The following is a 16,728-nucleotide window of genomic DNA, read 5'->3' as shown; positions in this document are numbered from 1 at the left end:
GGGATCGGCATTTACACATCCAGAAACAGGAGAGATTTTTGACATCAAACATTATCTTACATGTGACTCATCTTGGGTAATATATGTACTGTGGTGCCCCTGTACGGGCATTGGACGGGCTGACATTGCGCGGATGCCTAGCGTCACGATCGTCTCGTCTCCGCCCCGGGTGACGTCCACTGGATATGTAGCACCTAGTAGGAGGGACATGGGTTGACACATGCGCACTAGGCACCGGGAGACGCGCTGAGCATAGCATGGAGTACCGCTACCTAGGATGAGTTTTTATCTTCCTTATTAACTATGCAAAGTGCAGCTCTAATGCCCCAGCAAGGTATTTTTTTATATACAGTATATGTTTTAAATGCACTATGCACTTTATTATGATATCACTATCAGAATATATGTATTTCAAGATTAGTATCAAAGATATGATCTATTGATCGTTGTCGATTATGCACTATTTGCCTCTGTTCACACTGAGATGTATTTTAAATTGAATGAATTGTAACATTGTTAAAGGGGCGTGCACGTTTTTTATAGGATGACCAATCAGTTCGAATTGATTACAGGATGTATATATACTAGCACTGCTGCACTTTATGTTTCACTTGGCTTGAAAAAGGTTCTGAGAGAGAACCGAAACGTTGCTGTATGACATGTGTGAATAAAGAGCACATTTTTTCATCTTTCAAGGAGTGCCGCGGATTTTCATTATTTGTTCATCACCCTGAATCGAGGGATTACCGCTGGCACCCATCTTTCATTCAACAAAGGAGTGCTGCCCGGCTTTTCATATGTGTATATATATATATATATATATATATATACAGTTGCAAGAAAAAGTATGTGAACCCTTTGGAATGATATGGATTTCTGCACAAATTGGTCATAAAATGTGATCTGATCTTCATCTAAGTCACAACAATAGACAATCACAGTCTGCTTAAACTAATAACACACAAAGAATTAAATGTTACCATGTTTTTATTGAACACACCATGTAAACATTCACAGCGCAGGTGGAAAAAGTATGTGAACCCTTGGATTTAATAACCGGTTGAACCTCCTTTGGCAGCAATAACTTCAACCAAATGTTTCCTGTAGTTGCAGATCAGACGTGCAAAACGGTCAGGAGTAATTCTTGACCCTTCCTCTTTACAGAACTGTAAATATTCTTGGGATGTCTGGTGTGAATCGCTTTCTTGAGGTCATGCCACAGCACAGCCAGAAGGCGTATTTTCTTCTGTTTAAGCCATTCTGTTGCTGATTTACTTCTATGCTTTGGGTCGTTGTCCTGTTGCAACACCCATCTTTTGTTGAGCTTCAGCTGGTGGACAGATGGCCTTAAGTTTTCCTGCAAAATGTCTTGATAAACTTGGGAAATTATTTTTCCTTCAATGATAGCAATCCGTCCAGGCCCTGACGCAGCAAAGCAGCCCCAAACCATGATGCCCCCACCACCATACTTCACAGTTGGGATGAGGTTTTGATGTTGGTGTGCCGTGCCTCTTTTTCTCCACACATAGTGTTGTGTGTTTCTTCCAAACAACTCAACTTTGGTTTCATCTGTCCACAGAATATTTTGCCAGTACTGCTGTGGAACATCCAGGTGCTCTTGTGCAAAATGTAAACGTGCAGCAATGTTTGTAGGTATCCTCCCATGATATCCATTTTTGTTTAGTGTTTTACGTATCGTAGATTCGCTAACAGGGATGTTAGCATAGGCAAGAGACTTTTGTAAGTCTTTAGCTGACACTCTAGGATTCTTTGTCACCCCATTGAGCAGTCTGCACTGTGCTCTTGCAGTCATCTTTACAGGAAGGCCACTCCTAGGGAGAGTAGCAGCAGTGCGGAACTTTCTCCATTTATAGACAATTTTTCTTACCATGGACTGATGAACAGCAAGGCTTTTGGAGTTACTTTTATAACCCTTTCCAGCTTTATGCAAGTCAACATTTCTTAATCCTAGGTCTTCTGAGAACCCTTTTGTGCGAGGCATCATTCACATCAGGCAATGCTTCTTGTGATAAGCAAACCCAGAACTGGTGTGTGTTTTTTATAGGGCAGGGCAGCTGTAACCAACACCTCCAATCTCATCTCATTGATTGGACTCCAGTTGTCTGACACCTCACTCCAATTAGCTCTTGTAGACGTCATTAGTCTAGGGGTTCACATACTCTTTCTACCTGCACTGTGAATGTTTACATGGTGTGTTCAATAAAAACATGGTAACATTTAATTCTTTGTGTGTTATTAGTTTAAGCAGACTGTGATTGTCTATTGTTGTGACTTAGATGAAGATCAGATCACATTTTATGACCAATTTGTGCAGAAATCCATATTCCAAAGGTTTCACATACTTTTTCTTGCAACTGTATATATAGTAAAAGTTTAAGCCAAAACAGACTAGTAGAAAGAATTGAAGCAGATACATAAAGTGTTTTTGCATTGGTGTGCTATCTGTCATCCAGTCTAAAAAGGGGAAAAAAGGCAAACACATCATCTATTCTGTGTGACATGAAATCAGCATTACCACTTCTGTTACAAAGCCATCAGAGAAACAGCTGCTTCCATCAGCGTCTGTCAGAGGGAAACAGTACACTAAGTAACCACCAAAACTGTTAGAAGTATCAGCAAAAGTTCCATTTTTCATTTTTGCTCGCTGACTGCTGTCTATGGGTGACAGACACAAAACAGCTACGGCATTTTAGTAGCATTTACCGGAGATTCTCTGCAGAATTATTCCTCAGGTGTGGACCAAACCAAAATGTGGTTACAAAGTAATGGGTTTACCCAATTTTCTGCAAATCTTGCCGATTATGCTCATGAAAATCGCTTTTGAAGACTTGAACCTTTGAAAGTCTATGGCCTGGGATGGGCTGCTGCTAGAGACAAGAGAAGTTTTCAAAAATGTGATTCAGCAGCTTCGACAAACTTTGTCAAGAAATTTGATTCATTACAAACTACTTTGTCACAAATCACTGTTTATTGTATGGAGCGGGCGCAATGACGGGGAACGGTGATTGTCCCAACCCCCATCATTCAACCCCTCAGATGTCGTGTTCAACACTGATTGCGGCATCTGAGACACACATTCAGGTGCTCAGGGGATTAATCCGGGGGTTAAAAAAATAATAATACATTTTACTCACCTCAGCCACTTGATCGCGGAGAGGCCGTCCGCTCCCGTCTTCACTGAAGAAAACCAGCCAAACGACCTGTGGCTAGCGTGATGACGTCACAGTGCGGCCAGCGTGATCACGTGGTGACGTCTTCACGCTCGCCTCAGGTCCTTTGGCAGGTTTTCTTCAATCAAGACGGGAGTGGATGGCCTCTCCGCGATCAAGTAGATGAGGTGATTATATATATATATTTTTTTTTTTTTTCAGACACCATTTTAGGAAAAATTTATTCTTTACCACGAAGCACGAGGAAATTCGGCTTTGCTGCGAATCGAACTTTTCCTAAACTTCAGATTAAATTCCGCTTCGAGTTGCTGACAGTACATACATATTACCTAATATACTGTAACAAAGTGGTGGTCATCCTGGCCCAGAGGAGACCTTGGAGAAGGCCTTTGACTCTTTGTGAGGTCACACATTGCATTCAGTGTCGGGTATCTCCATATCGCTAGCAGAGAGGTGGCTGCACACATGCGGTCACTCTCCATTATTCCTATTGACTATAATGGAGGGTGATCATGCATCTACTGCTAGGGGACATGGGAATCCTACTCTCAATATCAGAGCAGATCCCTTTCCATAGCTCATATGTTTATGGCAGGATGATTCAAACAATATTAATATGCCACAAATGTGTATAGTTGAAAGACCCCTTTAAGAGGGCCTACTCCAAAATCATGACCTGATCATTAAAACCGTTAGCGTTATATATTATTGTAACTACAGAAATAAATGAAATACACCACAACTGTTATACTTAGGATAAGCCATTCATATCAGATCAGTGGGGGGCCCGACTCATGGCACACCCACCACCAGTGCAGCGCAGCGCCCTACATGTTATAGTGGCTGTGTATGGTACTGCAACTCAAGTGAGTGTAGCACCATGCACAACCTCTACAGAATGTACGGTACTAGGCCTGGTAATGAAGCTCATTGGTTGTCCCTTATGCCGTGGCTGATCAGTGGGGTTGTCAGGAGTTAGCCTCTCACTGGTCTGATATTAATGGCTTATTCTAAGGATAGGCCACTAATAATGAAATCCTGGACAACCCCTTTAAGGCCATACAATATATATACACAGATTACTGAGGATTCCTTGTGGATTTTGCATTCGTAAATCAACAACAACAAAAAATGTTGTGTGCAATATAATGGAATGGGTAATATGTCAAGTGCAAAAGGAGTCCCAACAAGTCACTCTGACTTGGTCAATCTACTTAATGAGGATCTGTCACTTCTTCTGACATGTCTGTTTTACTAACCACTTGCATTCCCTGTGAAATAACAATTCTGCAGCCTCTATTCTTATGACTCTGTGTTGTGCCATTCCTTTATTATTTCTGCTAGAATTGTGTGAAGGTCCAGATGGGTGTTACCAGTTGGGAGGGGGGTTTCTCTGCACAGTCTGACCTTATCGAATCACTGCTGCCAGTGACAGACTGTGCAGAGACACCCCACAACTGGTAACACCCAGCTGGACCTTCACTGCAAACTGCTAGTAATTCATTTGAAAATTCTGGCAGGAATAATAAAGGAATGGCACAGCATAGAGTCATAAGAATAGACGATGCAGAATTGTTATTACAAGGGGGGTGCAAGTAATTACTAAAACAGACATGTAAGGCCTCATGCACACGACCGTTGTGTGTTTTGCGGCCTGCAAATCGTGGATCCGCAAAACACAGATGGCGTCTGTGTGCGTTCTGCAATTTGCGGAACGACACGGACAGCCTTTAATATAGCCGCCTATTCTTGTCCGCAAAGCGCGGACAAGAATAGGACATGTTATATTGTTTTTGCGGGGCCACGGGACAGAGCAAACGGATGCGGACAGCACACGGAGTGCTGCATCTTTTGCGGCCCCATTGAAGTGAATGGGTGCGCATCCGAGCCGACAAAACTGCGGCTCGGATGCGGACCAAAACAACGGTCGTGTGCATGAGGCCTAAGGAGAAGTGACAGTATGAGTCGTGCTCGCTCTCTCCAACTTGATCACTTGGACAAAAAACGTATTAATTGCAACAACATAGGGAAGGGCTGGCCAACCTGCGGCTCTACAGCTGTTGTAAAACTACAACTCCCACCATGCCCTGCTGTAGGCTGTCTGGGCATGCTAGGAGTTGTAGTTTTGCGACAGCTGGAGAGCCGCAGGTTGGCCATCCCTGACACAAGGGGGTCATTTACTATCCAGAAATACGACTAATAAATCATAGCCACAAACAGTGGATCTACACATGTAATAATAAAAGAGGGTTCAGGAGTCTACCAATAATACTTGACTGAGCGCGGAAAGCTGAGATTTTGTTTAAGGTTTTCCTTAAAAGGCTTAAAGGGGTTGGCCCATCTGGGACATTGATGGCATATTGCTAGGATACGCCATTAGTGTCAGATTGGTGCGGGTCCCACCTCTGAGACCCGCACCTATCACTAGAACAGGGCCTTGAAAGTGAAGGACAGCACACCATGTTTGCCCAGGGTTCTCTCCATTCATCACTATCTTTTTGGAAGTCCCCTAGTGGTGAATGGCACAGTGATGCAGTCGCCTCTGTTCACCTCTATGGGACTGCTAAAAATCGCTTGGCTATTTTCTAAAGTCCCACAGAGCGTGCGGCACATGTGCTGCTGCCTGTTCACTTCTGGAGCCCCATTCTGGAGATAGGAGTGGCTCCCAAACACGGGACCTGCACCTATCTCACATTTCTGACATATTCTATCAACATGCCATCAGTGTCCAAGATGGGCCAACCCCTATGCACAGGATAGAGGATAACTCACTGAACAGTGGGGGGTCCGACCACCGGAGTACAGCGGGAAGAGTGGCAGGGCGCGTGCTCGACCAGATACTTCATTAGATCCGGGGAATGGGACCCCTGTTCTTGGGATTGGTGGGGGTCCCAGCGATCAGTTAGTTATCCCCTATCCTGTGGATAGAGGAAAGATTGCAAACGTTTCATAACCCCTTAAAAGGGAACCTGTCATTAGGTTTGTGCTGTGCTATGTGAGGGCAACAAGAAGTAGTGACAGAGACCCCGATTCCAGGTGACATCTACTGGTTTTCTTGCAGTGGTTTTAATAAAATCACTTTTTATCTGCTGCAGTGCAAACAGGGTGCTGTGCACTGTGTATTCACCAGTGGAAGCTTCCCTAGCCCTCCTGCACCTGCTCTCACCCTATACTATTCATAGGGAGAAGGCTGTCAATCAGCGAGGGAGGGGGAACCAGCATGACATGTACATTGCAGAGTGGACATAGCTGTGAACGGTGATTGTATGAAAACTGCAAGAAAAGCAGTAAATGACAAAAGCAGAGTCTCTTTCACTACTTCATGTCCTCAGGTGTGGCCTAATCTATCTATCTAACTATCTATCTATACATCCAGCCACCATTTCTAGACAAAACAATGTCGGCTCCAGATGTTACATGGAAGTCTATGAAAAATATTACACGCAGAGCAAAAAAAACAAAACTTTTTTTGTATTTACATTTTTTTTAAAGGGATTCTGTCACCTGCTTTTACCATTTTAAGCTGGCACCATCGCTATGTTGACTAAAGTACCTTATTTCCAGCAGTCTTCTTTTTACTTATTTTCGTTTTGTGGTTTTGATATAAAAGCGATTTTTATGTTATGCTAATTAGGGTCCAAGGAGCCCAGAGGGGCGTTTTTTTCCCTCTCCGGAGCCCAGTGACGCCCCCCTGCAGTGCCCAGCCCACCTTAATTTGAATTCCAAGGACGCCTCCTGATCATCAAATAACCTCCCACAGCCCCGGCAAACGGTTCCGCCCCCTCCCCACGTCATAGTCTACCTTATAGAAATGCCCCGTCCTTCTTCCTGTCTGCGGCCAGAAAACTCGCGCAAGCGCAGTACCGCCTGCGGCCTGCGCGATCATCAACGTCCTGAGGGCAACAGCGCTCAGGTCACATCACTGGGCTCGACGAATGCCCAGTGAGACTTTTGAGGCTGTTGCCCTCAGGAAGTTGATGATCGCGCAGGCCGCATGCGGTACTGCGCCTGCGCGAGTTTTCTGGCCGCAGACAGGAAGAAGGACGGGGCATTTCTATAAGGTAGACTATGACATGGGGAGGGGGCGGAACCGTTTGCCGGGCTGTGGGAGGTTATTTGATGATCAGGAGGCGTCCTTGGAATTCAAATTAAGGTGGGCTGGGCACTGCAGGGGGGCGTCACCGGGCTCCGGAGAGGGAAAAAAACACCCCTCTGGGCACCTTGGACCCTAATTAGCATAACATAAAAATCGCTTTTATATCAAAACTACAAAACGAAAATAAGTAAAAAGAAGACTGCTGGAAATAAGGTACTTTAGTCAACATAGCGATGGTGCCAGCTTAAAATGGTAAAAGCAGGTGACAGAATCCCTTTAAATGACACAAGCAGGGGCATAACTATAGGTGAAGCAGGGGAAGCGGCTGCTTTGGGGCCCCGACCCAGAAGGGGCCCACCCAGGAGGAGGAGGACTAAAAGATTTTGTCAGGGCCTCCTCAACAGTATTACACAATAAAATTATATACAGTGACAGTATAGACAGTGTAAGAAACGGATGGAACAGCTGCCGGGCCTGAGAGCGCGATCTTTACTAGCCACAGGAATGGGGGCGGCATGAAAGGAAGGGGTTGCGAAAAAATTACTGGGGGACGGGGGCCCCATTCAAAAATTAGCTTTGGGGCCCAGTCATTTCTAGCTACGCCACTGGACACAAGGTACCTTTTTTGGGTCAATGCCATTTTTTTTTATCATAAAAATGCTCTGGGTCTGGTGCCTTTTACCTCATTTTCTGCCATTATTCCCCACACTATTTGGCCAAAAATGTCACAGCCTAAAAAAGCCAAACCACAAGTCAGACATTTGTAGATGAGTTCTTTTGGGGGGAAAAAACTATGTAGGGCTGCACCCTAAAAAAGGCTTTCCCATCTGGAAAACTTCATTTCTAACTGAGGATCCACTGGGGATGAGCTGATATCAGCTCCTGCTGGGGCCACAGGGGCACAAAACTATCAATTACAAGCCGTAAAACTGCCATAACTTTGTTAAATGGGAAATTTTGTTGTCCAGATTTTCTTATTTAAGGACATTTATGTTTTAGGGACAATATAGAGGCATATACTGCATATGATAATTGGGATGACGTAAAAGTCCAACCAATGCTCAGAGTTATTCTTCAAACCATCTATTAGTTTGGTGGTGTAGGCACTTGGTCATATACTGTATATGCAGTTTGAAGGGGTTTTCCAAGATTTTGATATTGGTGACCTATCCTCAAGCTGTGGCCTCTTCCTAGGCCAGTGCCATCCTGTTCATCGGTGGAGGTCAGTCCCGTTCAAGTGAATGGGCCTGGGTTGCGATACCAAGCACAGCTGCTACACAAGGAGCACTCACGGCCTCTTCAAACAGTTCGTCGGCGTGGGTTCAGAATGTCGGAGCCACATCGATCGATCAATCAATCGATCACATCCTGAGGAAGGGTCATCAATATCTGAATCTCAGAAAATCCCATTAAATGACACTTGTCCAAATGATACACATAAGGATCTTACATTTCACATCTGAGGATGGGCACATGGAAGCAGCAGACCATGTCCTCACCCCCAATATCTACATTTCTTGCACCCTGCATGCTATTATGCACATGTCCCACACCCCAATATAAAGCACCCCAAAAAGCAACTTCACGGATGGAGATTCAGGTTAGCAAGCCATATTTCTGTGTGTGTGTGTGTGTGTGTGTGTGTGTGTGTGTGTGTGAATACAGTACAAAGCGATGCAAAAATCAATCAACGACTGAAACATCAAAAAAATCAAATACACATTTTAAGGTTCCCCCTTCTCTCCCCAGAGGAGCTACCCAAAGGAGGTGTTCCCCACCACGAGAACCTCCTTAGCTCAATTACCTGAAGCTGGAAGCCGCTTCTCAGCACAGCTCATGTTACTGGAGGCGTATGATGAGGAATCTGCTGCCTGATCCATACCCCTGCTTCACGTAACGGGGGCGTGAACAGAAGTGGATGAGCCCTGATTTTTAACCCTGGTGTACAGCTCGCTGTAATTATCACTGTTCCATATGATACAAGGTTTACAATATTCCAATGATCTCCTATCATTCATTTGATAATATAAATGAAGATGCAGTGATCAGAGCTTCTGCAGCCCACACATATCAGCACAAGAACTCACTGGTGCCACAAGCATTTTCTGTGAGGGGAGAGGCATGCAAGGAGGGGAGAAGCAGGGATCACGAAAACGCGTTTACAGACCATTTGTTGTGTCATGGGCTTGAATAGCTCTCCGTGTTCATTGTATGGAGACCATGGGAGCAGTGGATATTACATTCAGTGAATAGATGAGCAGAATCCAATAGAAATGACATAACTGCAGAGCTGTGTGTGTGTTAGAGACAGCCTCGCTGCTTAGATACACCCCACCCTCTACACAACCGTACAGCAATCACACCGCAGGCCTCGGCATTCCTCTGACTACCGAGGGAGGCGTGCAGTGTATGCACATATAGATATACAAGCATACACACATATACATATATATATACACATATAGGCACACAAGCATACACACATATACATATATAGGCACACAAGCATACACACATATAGTGTACATACTGTGGACAGTCTGTCCTATACATATATAGACACAAGTATACACACAATATACATATATATACACGTATAGACACACAAGCATACACACATATAGTGTACATACTGTGGACAGTCTGACCTATACATACATATAGACACAAGTATACACACAATATACATATATATACACATATAGACACACAAGCATACACACATATAGTGTACATACTGTGGACAGTCTGACATATACATACATATAGACACAACTATACACACAATATACATATATATATACACATATAGATATACAAGTATACACAAGAGTTAACACCCGTATACACACATCTAGTGTACATGCTGTATACAGTCTGACATATACAGTCATATCCATACATTCCTGCTTGGTTACTACTGGGGGGGGGGGTGCAGTGTGCACACATATAGACACACAAGTATACACACAATATACTTATATACACACATATAGACAAACAAGTATACACATGTAGTGTACATACTGTATACAGTCTGACCTATATACACATATAGACACACAAGTATACACACAATATACATATACACACACATATAGAAAAACAAGTATACACATGTAGTGTACATACTGTATACAGTCTGACCTATATACACATATAGACACACAAGTATACACACAATATACTTATATACACACATATAGAAAAACAAGTATACACATGTAGTGTACATACTGTATACAGTCTGACCTATATATACAAATACATAAAAAATGATCCCAGCAAACGTACTTGCTCTTCAAGATATGCTGTATTAAATGTATCACAGAACGGGTTTCGGCATGTCAGCCATGTCAGCCTTGCCGAAACGCGTTCTGTGAACCGTTTAATAAAGCATATCTTGAAGAGCAAGTACGTCTGCCTGGATCATTTTTTATGCATCTTATGGGGATTGCTCCTTTCCCGTGCGGACATCGATACTGAGGTCGTGAGCTGTCTGATTCTGGAATTTTGTTGTATACACATATAGACACACAAGCATACACACGTAGTCTACATACTATATACAGTCTGACCTATATACACTCACATACATAAACTGTCATAACTATACATTCCTTGTCGCTAACTACCAAAGGGAGGTGTGTAGTTTTTGCATATAGACACACAAGCACACATACATGTAGTGTACATACTATATATAGTCTGACATACACAGGGTATATTTATCAAAACTGGTTTAACCACCTCAGCCCCCAGTGCTTAAACACCCTGAAAGACCAGGCCACTTTTTACACTTCTGACCTACACTACTTTCACCGTTTATTGCTCGGTCATGCAACTTACCACCCAAATGAATTTTACCTCCTTTTCTTCTCACTAATAGAGCTTTCATTTGGTGGTATTTCATTGCTGCTGACATTTTTACTTTTTTTGTTATTAATCAAAATTTAACGATTTTTTTGCAAAAAAATGACATTTTTCACTTTCAGTTGTAAAATTTTGCAAAAAAAACGACATCCATATATAAATTTTGCTCTAAATTTATTTTTCTACATGTCTTTGATAAAAAAAAAATGTTTGGGTAAAAAAAAAATGGTTTGGGTAAAAGTTATAGCGTTTACAAACTATGGTACAAAAATGTGAATTTCCGCTTTTTGAAGCAGCTCTGACTTTCTGAGCACCTGTCATGTTTCCTGAGGTTCTTCAATGGCCAGACAGTACAAACACCCCACAAATGACCCCATTTCGGAAAGTAGACACCCTAAGGTATTCGCTGATGGGCATAGTGAGTTCATAGAACTTTTTATTTTTTGTCACAAGTTAGCGGAAAATGTAGATTTTTTTTTTCTTACAAAGTCTCATATTCCACTAACTTATGAGAAAAAAAACAAACTTCTATGAACTCACTATGCCCATCAGCGAATACCTTGGGGTGTCTTCTTTCCAAAATGGGGTCACTTGTGGGGTAGTTATACTGCCCTGGCATTCTAGGGGCCCAAATGTGTGGTAAGAAGTTTGAAATCAAAATGTGTAAAAAATGCCCGGTGAAATCCGAAAGGTGCTCTTTGGAATGTGGGCCCCTTTGCCCACCTAGGCTGCAAACAAGTGTCACACATGTGGTATCTTCGTACTCAGGAGAGATTGAGGAATGTGTTTTGGCGTGTCATTTTACATATACCCATGCTGGGTGAGATAAATATCTTGGTCAAATGCCAACTTTGTATAAAAAAATGGGAAAAGTTGTCTTTTGCCAAGATATTTCTCTCACCTAGCATGGGTATATGTAAAATGACACCCCAAAACACATTCCCCAATTTCTCCTGAGTACGGAGATACCACATGTGTGACACTTTTTTGCAGCCTAGGTGGGCAAAGGGGCCCACATTCCAAAGAGCACCTTTCGGATTTCACCGGGCATTTTTTACACATTTTGATTTCAAACTTCTTACCACACATTTGGGCCCCTAGAATGCCAGGGCAGTATAACTACCCCACAAGTGACCCCATTTTGGAAAGAAGACACCCCAAGGTATTTCGTGATGGGCATAGTGAGTTCATGGAAGTTTTTATTTTTTGTCACAAGTTAGTGGAATATGAGACTTTGTAAGTAAAAAAAAAAAATCATAATTTTCCACTAACTTGTGACAAAAAAATAAAAAATTCTAGGAACTCGCCATGCCCCTCACGGAATACCTTGGGGTGTCTTCTTTCCAAAATGGGGTCACTTGTTGGGTAGTTATACTACCCTGGCATTTTCCAGGGGCCCTAATGTGTGGTAAGTAGGTAAATGACCTGTGAAATCCTAAAGGTGCTCTTTGGAATGTGGGCCCCTTTGCCCACCTAGGCTGCAAAAAAGTGTCACACATGTGGTATCGCCGTATTTAGGAGAAGTTGGGTAATGTGTTTTGGGGTGTCTTTTTACATATACTCATGCTGGGTGAGAGAAATATCTTGACAAAAGACAACTTTTCCCATTTTTTATACAAAGTTGCCATTTGACCAAGCTATTTATCTCACCCAGCATGGGTATATGTAAAATGACACCCCAAAACACATTGCCCAACTTCTCCTGAGTACGGCGATACCACATGTGTGACACTTTTTTGCAGCCTAGATGCGCAAAGGGGCCCACATTCATTTTATGAGGGCATTTTTAGACATTTGGATCTTAGACTTCTTCTCACGCTTTAGGGCCCCTAGAATGCCAAGGCAGTATAAATACCCCACATGTGACCCCATTTTGGAAAGAAGACACCCCAAGGTATTCAATGAGGGGCATGGCGAGTTCATATTTATTTATTTTTTTGGCACAAGTTAGCGGAAATTGATATATAATTTTTTTTTCTCACAAAGTATCCCTTTCTGCTAACTTGGGACAAAAATTTAAATCTTTCATGGACTCAATATGCCCCTCACGGAATACCTTGGGGTGTCTTCTTTCCGAAATGGGGTCACATGTGGGGTATTTATACTGCCCTGGCATTCCAGGGGCCCTAAAGCGTGAGAAGAAGTCTGGAATATAAATGTCTAAACATTTTTACGCATTTGGATTCCGTGAGGGGTATGGTCTGTTCATGTGAGATTTTATTTCACTAACTTGGGCCAAAAAAATGTCTGAATGCAGCCTTACAGGGGGGTGATCAATGACAGGGGGGTGATCAATGACAGGGGGGTGATCAGGGAGTCTATATGGGGCGATCACCCCCCTGTCATTGATCACCCCCCTATAAGGCTCCATTCAGATGTCCATATGTGTTTTGCGGATCCGATCCATCTATCAGTGGATCCGTAAAAATCATACGGACATCTGAATGCAGCCTTACAGGGGGGTGATCAATGACAGGGGGGTGATCAATGACAGGGGGGTGATCAGGGAGTCTATATGGGGTGATCACCTCCGTCATTGATCACTCCCCTGTAAGGCTCCATTCAGACGTCCGTATGTGTTTTGCGGATCCGATCCATCTATCAGTGGATCCGTAAAAATCATACGGACATCTGAATGCAGCCTTACAGGGGGGTGATCAATGACAGGGGGGTGATCAATGACAGGGGGTGATCAATGACAGGGGGGTGATCAGGGAGTCTATATGGGGTGATCACCTCCGTCATTGATCACTCCCCTGTAAGGCTCCATTTAGACGTCCGTATGCGTTTTGCGGATCCGATCCATCTATCAGTGGATCCGTAAAAATCATACGGACATCTGAATGCAGCCTTACAGGGGGGTGATCAATGACAGGGGGTGATCAATGACAGGGGGGTGATCAGGGAGTCTATATGGGGTGATCACCTCCGTCATTGATAACTCCCCTGTAAGGCTCCATTCAGACGTCCGTATGTGTTTTGCGGATCCGATCCATCTATCAGTGGATCCGTAAAATTCATACGGACCTCTGAATGGAGCCATACAGGGGGGTATCAATGACAGGGGGGTGATCAATGACAGGGGGGGGTGATCAGGGAGTCTATATAGGGTGATCAGGGGTGATCAAGGGTGATCAAGGGTGAATAAGGGGGTAATAAGTGACAGGGGGGGGGGGGTGTAGTGTAGTGGTGCTTGGTGCAACATATTACTGAGCTACCTGTGTCCTCTGGTGGTCGATCCAAACAAAGGGGACCACCAGAGGACCAGGTAGCAGGTATATTAGATGCTGTTATCATAACAGCGTCTAATATACCTGTTAGGGGTTAAAAAAATAACATCTCCAGCCTGCCAGCGAACGATAACCGCTGTCAGGCTGGAGATCCACTCGCTTACCTTCCCGTCCACTCAGAATCAATCAACCACCTTTAGGACGCGTCTGTGCGTACAGCGGTCCGGAGGTGGTTAAAGTAGAACTGGCTTTGCAACCAATCAGATTCAACCTTTCATTTTTCAGAGCTCCTTTGGAAAAGAAAGGTAGAATCTGATTGGTTGCTATGGGCAACTAAGGCAGTTTTCCTTTACGCCAGTTTTGATAAACCTCCCCCATAGAGTGTACACACTGTCTCACTCCTACACACATATCTACTGCATATACAGGGAGTGCAGAATTATTAGGCAAGTTGTATTTTTGAGGATTAATTTTATTATTGAACAACAACCATGTTCTCAATGAACCCAAAAAACTCATTAATATCAAAGCTGAATATTTTTGGAAGTAGTTTTTAGTTTGTTTTTAGTTTTAGCTATTTTAGGGGGATATCTGTGTGTGCAGGTGACTATTACTGTGCATAATTATTAGGCAACTTAACAAAAAACAAATATATACCCATTTCAATTATTTATTTTTACCAGTGAAACCAATATAACATCTCAACATTCACAAATATACATTTCTGACATTCAAAAACAAAACAAAAACAAATCAGTGACCAATATAGCCACCTTTCTTTGCAAGGACACTCAAAAGCCTGCCATCCATGGATTCTGTCAGTGTTTTGATCTGTTCACCATCAACATTGCGTGCAGCAGCAACCACAGCCTCCCAGACACTGTTCAGAGAGGTGTACTGTTTTCCCTCCTTGTAAATCTCACATTTGATGATGGACCACAGGTTCTCAATGGGGTTCAGATCAGGTGAACAAGGAGGCCATGTCATTAGATTTTCTTCTTTTATACCCTTTCTTGCCAGCCACGCTGTGGAGTACTTGGACGCGTGTGATGGAGCATTGTCCTGCATGAAAATCATGTTTTTCTTGAAGGATGCAGACTTCTTCCTGTACCACTGCTTGAAGAAGGTGTCTTCCAGAAACTGGCAGTAGGACTGGGAGTTGAGCTTGACTCCATCCTCAACCCGAAAAGGCCCCACAAGCTCATCTTTGATGATACCAGCCCAAACCAGTACTCCACCTCCACCTTGCTGGCGTCTGAGTCGGACTGGAGCTCTCTGCCCTTTACCAATCCAGCCACGGGCCCATCCATCTGGCCCATCAAGACTCACTCTCATTTCATCAGTCCATAAAACCTTAGAAAAATCAGTCTTGAGATATTTCTTGGCCCAGTCTTGACGTTTCAGCTTGTGTGTCTTGTTCAGTGGTGGTCGTCTTTCAGCCTTTCTTACCTTGGCCAGGTCTCTGAGTATTGCACACCTTGTGCTTTTGGGCACTCCAGTGATGTTGCAGCTCTGAAATATGGCCAAACTGGTGGCAAGTGGCATCTTGGCAGCTGCACGCTTGACTTTTCTCAGTTCATGGGCAGTTATTTTACGCCTTGGTTTTTCCACACGCTTCTTGCGACCCTGTTGACTATTTTGAATGAAACGCTTGATTGTTCGATGATCACGCTTCAGAAGCTTTGCAATTTTAAGAGTGCTGCATCCCTCTGCAAGATATCTCACTATTTTTGACTTTTCTGAGCCTGTCAAGTCCTTCTTTTGACCCATTTTGCCAAAGGAAAGGAAGTTGCCTAATAATTATGCACACCTGATATAGGGTGTTGATGTCATTAGACCACACCCCTTCTCATTACAGAGATGCACATCACCTAATATGCTTAATTGGTAGTAGGCTTTCGAGCCTATACAGCTTGGAGTAAGACAACATGCATAAAGAGGATGATGTGGTCAAAATACAAATTTGCCTAATAATTCTGCACGCAGTGTATATAAGCAGGAGCGTGCCTCTGCTGGGGTGCACCATGTGCATCAGTTCCCCGCACTGTGCGACACACCGTGCTGTTTTCAGGAATCAAGAGGTCCCCTGATGAGACTGAACACCATAGTTTAGTAGAAACGCGTCGGGTCATAGCCCACAGCATCAGCTACGCATTCTCACTCCTGGATAGGGACATTTTGAACATTTCAACTATAGGACTGTATCCAGGGCCCTGCTGTATACAGTGTGTAGGGAAACTTCAGGGAGATCACTCCCAACAGGACGATCACACCGCTCACCTAGACATCCAGATCAGGTGTAAGGCATTTTGGGATTACAGGGGCAGCAAGGTGTTCA

General features: G+C 43.5%; 1 protein-coding gene across 2 annotated transcripts in view; it reads right to left on the bottom strand.

The window, feature by feature from the left end:
* LOC120986835 overlaps positions 1 to 9,575 on the bottom strand; it is a 129,032-nt gene extending 119,457 nt beyond the window's left edge. Inside the window, exon 1 of one of the 2 annotated variants that reach the window (XM_040415540.1) lies at positions 9,455 to 9,575. The gene's annotated coding sequence lies outside the window, so the exon portion shown is untranslated. Of the gene's footprint in view, positions 1 to 9,091 lie in introns of both variants that reach the window. The other variant, XM_040415539.1, reaches the window with a different exon arrangement.
* Between the last annotated feature and the right edge of the window lie 7,153 nt (positions 9,576 to 16,728).

The sequence above is a fragment of the Bufo bufo genome, chromosome 1 (assembly GCF_905171765.1).
Source record: "Bufo bufo chromosome 1, aBufBuf1.1, whole genome shotgun sequence".
NCBI classification, from domain to species: domain Eukaryota; kingdom Metazoa; phylum Chordata; class Amphibia; order Anura; family Bufonidae; genus Bufo; species Bufo bufo.
The sequence above is the reverse complement of the archived record's forward strand: the minus strand, read 5'-3'. Positions and strand labels throughout refer to the sequence as shown.